We start from the raw sequence: 9,857 nt of genomic DNA on the forward strand, positions 1-9,857 counted from the left end.
GTCCTTCTGTCAACGCCACTCCTCCGGTGGGAGGTCAGACTGCTCCACCGCTGCAACCCCCACACACACACACACACACACACACACACACACACACACACACACACACACACAATTGAACCAAGTCATTGTACTATGCCAGCCAGAGTCGAACTTGAACACACACAGTTCAACATTTAGTCAGCGATCTGTGGACGTTTTTTTTTTTTCTTTTTAAATAATAATAAGAACCTATTTGTAGTTTTTGTAAATTTAAAAGCATTAACAAAAAATAGCAGGTTGATAAAATAATAATAAGCATCTCTCTAGATATGTATTGCAGGATTACCGCAGTGTCTTTTTATGAGACAATTGCTGGGACGGTTTATTTTTTTTCAGCTGTGAATTATGGATTTTGAATCTACAGCGCCATCTGTTGGAGGCAACATGGCAAGATTAGCTGTCAGTACCTTCATAACATAAATTGTAGACCCATTATGGGCCATTTATATCATCTAAGATTAGCTGTCAGTACCTTTTATACCATGAATTGTAGACCCAATAAGGGCCATTTATATCATCTGGTGCAACAGCAACTATCAGAAAATAAGTTATTTAGATAGATGATAATTCTTCAATTTGTATTCAAGGCAAACCAGTGTCTTGATTAAAAAAAAACTGAGAATTGTTTTCATGTGTAAGTCCGATATCAGATCATAAATACTTTTATCAATATTCAAAAGACGATCTATTGACATATTTTACACCACAAATATTCAAGTGCTTAAGCAAAGCTATGAGACTTTTTTTTTTTGTCCATTATGTTCCATTTTATTTTCTTTACAGGATTACACATGGTTTGGGGATTTCTTCAGTCCAAGGCTCAAATTATGCCCAAGCTTTCTGACTTTCTATAATAGGATTTCGAATAGTGTTACATAAAGCTTCTGTGGCTCTGTTTATTCTTACGAGACGTTAAAAAGAAAGAACTGTGGGCAGTTCATTGTCTATCCTGGTCTGGAACATCTCAGGGTCAAACTTTCAAAGAAATGTAATGCACCTGACCTTTGGACCTTTGCTTAGTGTTCTTATGTTTCCATCCCTGCCAGATTTTGGACGAAATCTTCCCTTAGAGATAATCCATCCATAACAGGTTCAAGGTATCAAAAGGCCACTCATTAACTAATGTCTCAAGTTTTAGGCGAAGTTAATATAACAGTTACTGCAAAACAGAAACCAATACACGACAGTTACGATATATTCAACATATAGCTAGTTAGCTACATTACATACCTGTCACAACAAAATATAAACATTAGCTAGGTTATCAAGGTTTACCAGTATGTGACTGACCACAGGTTAAACCAATCCTACCTGAGTTTTTTTAATTTATATTTTTCCCACAAGGAAGGGGGTTGCTAAGGAAAGTTAAATGTAACTTTCCAGCAGAGACGTTGAATCCCTGTTGTTTGAACGTCCATTCAAGGCGTCCAGCATAGCTAGCTAGCTACATCCTTGGTGCTCCTGCTGGATGTCCCATTGTTACAGTTTACTTATTATTTTCCGTTTTTAGGATGTATACGTAAGGGTTAATGCCCGACGAGGTGTCCATTGTCAGGTATTAATGGACGACGGCGAGGCGTGAAGTTTATATGGCTTAAACCCATGGATGTATTAGCTAGCTAAGAGAACGCTTAGGACGTCCTAAGCGTCCTAGCTAGCTAGCTAACGTTAAGGAAATTTTACGTCAGCCATTTCAATTTGCATATTTTAATAGCTTAGCAGCTAACTGTTAAAACATACCTGCTGTTATTCTCCATAAGATTAATGCCACTGCTCTTTCTATAGTAAGTTAGCTAATGTTATTAGGAAAAGGACACTAGCCCTGCATACTTCCTTTAATTTACTGGCCATCAAATAGTAAACAGATATGTTAACTTTACTGCAAGTTAGCAATGCTATATTTTCGGTAGCTAGCTAGCTAAGCTAGCCAGGGCATTAATTCATTTCCCACAACATTGACTGACTGTGGTGAAATAAAATAGCATGAGCTAGTAACGTTACCGACAGTTTTTGCAGTAAAGTAACACGATTATAAATGGTCATATTTATAAAAATAAAAAAAAATGTCTGGAAAACCGCACTTTGGTGGCGGTTTTAACGGTTGACGCATGCCTACTTTAATAATTTGTGTCTATCATCGCCTGACAAAAGTAAAGCCAATGCGTAAATGCCTTAAACTTGCTGTATTTCAAAAAACAGGATGGATGATAGACAATCTATTATTATTTTTCGTTTCCAGCAGGGTATAACTCTATTATTATAAAACAATAAAATGTTTGGCTCTGATAAACCCATTGAACCCAGGTGTAGGCTGAAAACAGCTACTTGCTGATAGTGGCAAGACATACAATAAATGAGGTAATGATCTTAAAGGGGCCAAGAAGCTCTATAGAGCTACAGAGAGGCGATAACTCTTTGGTTTCATCACTATAAAGCCTTTGCATATAGCCTGTTAATATTACTGTCTATGGCATATAGTCATTTGATCCTGTTAATATTATTATATAATAATGATCAAATAATGATTAGTGAAGCTTCAAAGGAATGTTTGATTGTTTGTAATAGGGCTGGGCTATAATGATATGATTGTTTATTGATTTCACTGCAATTCCGGGCAGCTTTTTGAACGTCACCACAGTAACTTTGATTCCTGTGTAACATTTTATAGTAACGCTGCACAGATGTTTCTCAAACATAGACTGGATTTTCTTACCTGTCACAGTGAAAGTTATAAAATACATATATACAGTGCCTTGCGAAAGTATTCGGCCCCCTTGAACGTTTCGACCTTTTGCCACATTTCAGGCCTCAAACATAAAGATATAAAACTGTAATTTTTTGTGAAGAATCAACAACAAGTGGGTCCCAATTATGAAGTGGAACGAAATTCATTGGCTATTTCAAACTTTTTTAACAAATAAAAAACTGAAAAAGTGGGCGTGCAAAATTATTCAGCTCCTTTACTTTCAGTGCAGCAAACTCTCTCCAGAAGTTCAGTGAGGATCTCTGAATGATCCAATGTTGACCTAAATGACTAATGATGATAAATAGAATCCAGCTGTGTGTAATCAAGTCTCCGTATAAATGCACCTGCTCTGTGATAGTCTCAGAGGTCCGTTTAAAGCGCAGAGAGCATCATGAAGAACAAGGAACACACCAGGCAGGTCCGAGATACTGTTGTGGAGAAGTTTAAAGCCGGATTTGGATACAAAAAGATTTCCCAAGCTTTAAACATCCCAAGGAGCACTGTGCAAGCGATAATATTGAAATGGAAGGAGTATCAGACCACTACAAATCTACGAAGACCCGGCCGTCCCTCTAAACTTTCAGCTCATACAATGAGAAGACTGATCAGAGATGCAGCCAAGAGGCCCATGGTCACTCTGGATGAACTGCAGAGATCTACAGCTGAGGTGGGAGACTCTGTCCATAGGACAACAATCAGTCGTATACTGCACAAATCTGGCCATTATGGAAGAGTGGCAAGAAGAAAGCCATTTCTTAAAGATATCCATAAAAAGTGTCGTTTAAAGTTTGCCAAAAGCCACCTGGGAGACACACCAAACATGTGGAAGAAGGTGCTGTGGTCAGATGAAACCAAAATCGAACTTTTTGGCAACAATGCAAAACGTTATGTTTGGCGTAAAAGCAACACAGCTCATCACCCCTGAACACACCATCCCCACTGTCAAACATGGTGGTGGCAGCATCATGGTTTGGGCCTGCTTTTCTTCAGCAGGGACAGGGAAGATGGTTAAAATTGATGGGAAGATGGATGGAGCCAAATACAGGACCATTCTGGAAGAAAACCTGATGGAGTCTGCAAAAGACCTGAGACTGGGACGGAGATTTGTCTTCCAACAAGACAATGATCCAAAACATAAAGCAAAATCTACAATGGAATGGTTCACAAATAAACATATCCAGGTGTTAGAATGGCCAAGTCAAAGTCCAGACCTGAATCCAATCGAGAATCTGTGGAAAGAACTGAAAACTGCTGTTCACAAACGCTCCATCCAACCCTCACTGAGCTCGAGCTGTTTTGCAAGGAGGAATGGGCAAAAATGTCAGTCTCTCGATGTGCAAAACTGATAGAGACATACCCCAAGCCGACTTACAGCTGTAATCGCGCGCAAAAGGTGGCGCTACAAAGTATTAACTTAAGGGGGCTGAATAATTTTGCACGCCCAATATTTCAGTTTTTTATTTGTTTAAAAGGTTTGAAATATCCAATAAATTTCGTTCCACTTCATGATTGTGTCCCACTTGTTGTTGATTCTTCACAAAAAATTACAGTTTTATATCTTTATGTTTGAGGCCTGAAATGTGGCAAAAGGTCGAAAAGTTCAAGGGGGCCGAATACTTTCGCAAGGCACTGTACACTGTTTTACTATACCTTCCGAGTGAGTTAGAGGAGTAGAAATGATTGGGTAGGGTATAGAGGAACGAAACTCTCTTATATGCACTATGCATTTTTTTTTTCTTTTCTTTTTTATCTCTACCTTAGTTCTTTAGTAGTTCTTCTCAGGTTTTACACGGTATGCTTTAATTGTGTTTTTCTGTAACGAATATTTAATGTATACAGATTAATAATTGTAATTTTACTCTCACTGTTCTAAACAAAAAAATTAATGAGCGCTGACTTGACTAACTCACTGTCTGTACAATAGGCTACTCTGTAGCTCAATAAAAAAATATAAAAAATAAATAAAAAAAACTTAGAATGGATTATATTTAGGAACTGGAAGTAACATTTAACTTGTATTAAAATCAAATTTAAACACTAGCCTATTTGCTCGGGTTGTCAAATATTTCAGGTGTCATTTAGGCCTATAAGACACGCACCAATACCTGATTGAAGTTATAGGGCTATTGCCACAACATAGCCTGGAGTCAATTTGTTGTTAAGAGACATCAGCTGTCTGCACCTTCTAACCAGAGTCTGATTTGGTATCTGCTTAATTTTGGAAATGAGTTTCAAAAGTCCTGTATTCAAAGTATTTTACACATGTGCTTCAAAACACATTAGTACCTATCTGATGGGAAATTCACTAAAATATATTTAATTTGGTTATTTCACACAGATACCACTGAGATGAAGCCTTTATTTTCTATTAATAATGTTTTGTTTTATATTTATTTTTCTACATTTCTACATTCTACATTCTACATTGTAGGCATTGGGACATTTCGATAAATCATTCCTTATTTTTAAAGGTATAAAGACCCAACATTGCAAACATTTGGATGTCATTATCATTTATGTTAAGCAGAATTTGAGCATAAATCAAAGATTACTATGATTAATTTGTATGGATGATTATTAAAGTGAATATTATATTTATGAAGTATGCGGTTATTTGTTATCTTTGGCGCCATGTCTGGTTACACTGCAGCATCTGTAGTCTTTGTGTCGTATATGCCATTTGGGCAGTGCACCTTTATATGCTTGACAAACACTACACGATTAAGCAGTCATGTATACAAGAGACCATTTTAACATTTGTTAGACAAGAGCTCCTTTCTGACGACGACAATTTTAAGATAAACAACACTTTTATTTGTACGTGCCATAGTCAAAAGTAAGAGATTGCTTTCGTGCTTTTATCTTCACTATACTTGAATTTTGCCCAAGTTAAAATTTGATCTCAAAACAAGGTTTCATGTTTTTATTCATAACACAAAATATTGTTACGGCTAACATCAGTACGACATATCTGAGACAAGTTAGTGTGAGAAGGGATTGTCCCTCATACATGAGTGTATAATGCAAAACAGCTGCTGTTATACACATTTACATCCAAAGCATGTCAGCATTTCTATGTTTACCACCATGTACGATAGGTTTTATTTGTGTAAAAAAAAAGACTGCAAAGTTGAGAGAGATGGGAAGACCGAATAACATAATGGACCTGATACTCCTTCAGTTCACAGTTCCCAAGCTTTATTTCAAATTCAGTTTAGAACAACAAAGTTTTGACTTTAGGGAGGATTTGAAAAGTATTTACATCGGCTTGTTGGCCCTTTGTAGTTTGAAATGTGTTCCATGTGACTATCTGATGCTGTTTTGATCCCTGTTGTCTTTCCACAGGGTTTTATTTTGTGCCAGCTCATGCCTTTGATGTAAAATTGTTCCGGGAAACGTAATTCTACCTCCACCTTTTCTTTGAAATTCCTCCAACCACATAATGACATTAAAAATGGGACAAATTGTATAAGATTTTATATCAAGTAAGCAGCAGCTAAGTAGGCGTCCCAGTTAGTCAGTTAATTAACAGTGGCAATAGTTATCAGAAACAGTACAATACAACTTTATTATCAGTTTACACTGAAATTCATTGTGCGTTCCTGAGCAGCTTTGCTAAAAAAAAAAGAAAAGTACACACAAGTTAGACAACAATTACACATATAGTACAAAAGATGAAAATACATCAAAAGCCATGACAAAGAAACATGTTTCATGATATATTGGATCCAGATGTTAATTTGTAGCATACTGATTTTGGTTTAGCAACAGGATAGACTGATGTATGAAGTTCTTGGGCCTTTTGTGTCTAAACGAAGGGACTCTAAATCGCCTATTAGAAGGCAAAAGTTGGTATTCACTAGTTTAAAACATGCATGGAGTTAGAAGAGATGCTGTTAGCACGCCTGAGCATGCTCTTTTTGTGGGTTGTTTGAAAGTTTGAGTTGATTATATAATTTAGTTTTAAGTTTTGCAGATATGCTGCTGAGTCAGGCTGTGCTGCAGTACAGCAGAGAGATAATCTGGCAGCTGGTTCCAAAGGATCTAAGTCTAGGAGAACGTAAAGGCACTGCTGTATCTAATTGTAGTGATATTGCTATTTTGGATAACAAGGACCAACCTATTTTTTTAACTTAACTTATTCTAAGATGTATCATCAATTGCATTGAACATTGCCCTTTAGTCACACCTTCAATCACATCATTGCAAAGAGTAACCTGCAGTGTTATTGTTGCCATCAAAAGTTGATGTTAAGTTCAATCCTTCCACATATCTTTATTTTTGTAAAGTCTTTACGTTTCCTCATGTTAACTGATCACACCAGTAAAGATGTAAAAAATAAGGAAAATGAAGATATACCAGAGCCATGAGGCTCTCCTTTGTTGCTGCGAGTCTGTTCTGTCTCTTTTTAGTTGTGAAGAAGCTGTTGAGCTATCAAAATGCCAGTGTTGATTAATGTGAACTGTCCCCTACACATTAATGAATAATCAATAAACCACGACAGTTATTGCCGATAAACCACTGTTAACTGGTAACCGAGATCACAAATAAACACATGCATTGTTTGGTTGCAGTAGCTCAGATTATGGAACATTACAACATCTCTTACAATACTTATGCAGATGACACATAACTTTATATTTCAGTGTCACCACATGACTACAGTCCCTAACTTTCATTGAGTAAGTACATTTATGAAATCAATGAGTGGATGTGCCAGAATTTACTCCAGCTCAATGCAGATAAGACAGAAGTGACTGTTTTTGTTCTCACCTATAACTCCATGTCATTAAAAGCTACAAATCAAGCCAGGAATCTTGGTGTAATTATTGACTCAGACCTGAATTTCAACAACCACTTAAAAGCTATTACTATCTATAAATCTGCCTATCACCACCTGAAAAATATAGCTAGAATTATTTCTTTTTTGTTTAAACAAGACACAGAAAACAAAAAAACAAACAAAAAATCAGTCAGGCAGCTGCAGCTGATCCAGAATGCTGCTACCAGAGTCCTTATAAACACCAGGAAATCGGACCATATTACATCGGTGCTTAAATCCCCACACTGGCTTGAGTGAGCTGTGAGTTATAGGGTAGATTTTAAAAGGTTGTTATTGGTCTAAAAGCACTGAATGTTCATGGACCAAAATACATTCTGGATTTGTTCCCTATCAAGCATCCAGACCCCTCAGGTCTTCGTGGACAGTTCTGTTGTGTGTTCCCAGAACTAGGACCAAACAATGTGAAGCGGAATTTAGTTATTATGCTCCTCACCTGTGGAACAAATTCCCTGAGGTCTGCTCAAACGGTTAGCTCATTTAAATCAGGGCTGAAACTTTATTGTTCACTGCAGCTTTCTTAAATTTGATACGTAGTTTTTCCTAACTATTTATCATTGACCTTAAATGTACTGGCTTAATTTAATGATTTGGATGTTTATTGTATTATTGATTTTAATATCTATTTTATTATAATGTTTCTAAATTTTTACTTCTCTTGTTGCAATTTTGATTTGTTTCTTGAATGTACTTTTATTGTTTATGTTTACAATGTGTTTCTATGCCTCTGTAAAGCACTTTGAGTTGCCTTGTGTATGAATTGTGCTATACAAATAAACTTGCCTTGCCTTACATTAGACTGCCTACAACTGCTGACCTCTATGACCTCTTTCTGACATGCTGGCCATCATCTCTCTATTCAGACAAAATGTGTTCCAATATTTGCTTATCTAGTTGGCTATAACACAAATGCCTTGACCTAAAATCGGTAAATTACGGGTCCTAGGCAACAACTTTAAAAAGAACTTTCTAGAGATTATGTGACAGATAACCATCACTAAACCCTGAAATAAAACCAAACAGGAGACCAGAAATCAGGCAGAGGAAATGGAGATGGATTGTGCAAAAGCAGGACATAAACATAATGACAACACAAGTGCTGGATTAATATCCACAGTGAGGAAAAACAGGGACGCCTGAAGGAAAACAAAAAAAAAAAAAAAAGAGTTCCATGAATTTCAGAAAAGTACAGGGTCTGGTCATCATGCAACTTGGTACCATAGGTCATGAAAGCACTACTGTCCGGATCAGTTATAAATACATTGTTTAGACTAGTAAGGGGAAACGTGGCATGTTTTAATGTGTACATTAGCTGTTGGGCAGATGTTTTCATACAGATGTGAAGTTTCAGTGTAGAGTAAGTTATGTAGCAGAGGTCTGTAAGAATAAACAAAAATGCCTCTTCTGAGCCTCCTGCTGTGACCTGTAGTGACTTGATGCCATTGGGCTCAACTTTGACTGACTGTGCTATAAAAAAAAAAAAAAAAACACTGGGAACTATTCAGGCCATAGGCTATATACCAGGAATAATAATTTTTTTATTCATATTACTGCCAACTTCTGCAAAAAAAAACTGCTAATGTATGTTTTATTTTGATGAATCACATAATATAAATAACAAGCTGACTTTAGTCAGCTGTTTATTTTGGGCTTTCACCTAAATGCTAACCTCAGCATGCTAACACATCATATTGACAATGCTAACATGCTGATGTTTAGCAGGTGTCATGTTTACCATACCATCTTAGTCTAGTGTATAGCCTGCCAGAAAAATGTCTATGGAGAAAGAAAGCACATACATACTACAACATTTGTAGTAAAATGTTAATATAGTAGTCAAATGTTAATATAGTCGTCAAATGTTTATATAGTAGTCAAATGTTTATAAAGCCTAGTAGCCCTAGTTTATACAGTAGTCAGATGTTTAAAAAGTCAAGCAGCTGGAGTCAAATTTCATGTAGGCTATGTGTTCACACTTACTTGGCCATTAAAGCAGATTCTGATTCTGATTTATTTACATTAGCCCTGCATCTCCTCCTACTGGCCATTTTGGGTAGTACATGTGTGAAAGAGGAGACTACTAAGAGATCAATAAATGGTCGCAATAATGTTTCATAGGTCCACACTTAACAATGACAATTGAATTCTTATTAAATCCTGCACATGACTTAGACTAATAAGTTTGTTGTATCCTAACTTGGTATCTAAACTGAATTGTATCATCCTGGT

This window comes from Perca fluviatilis, chromosome 6, assembly GCF_010015445.1.
Source record: "Perca fluviatilis chromosome 6, GENO_Pfluv_1.0, whole genome shotgun sequence".
Classification (NCBI taxonomy): Eukaryota; Metazoa; Chordata; class Actinopteri; order Perciformes; family Percidae; genus Perca; species Perca fluviatilis.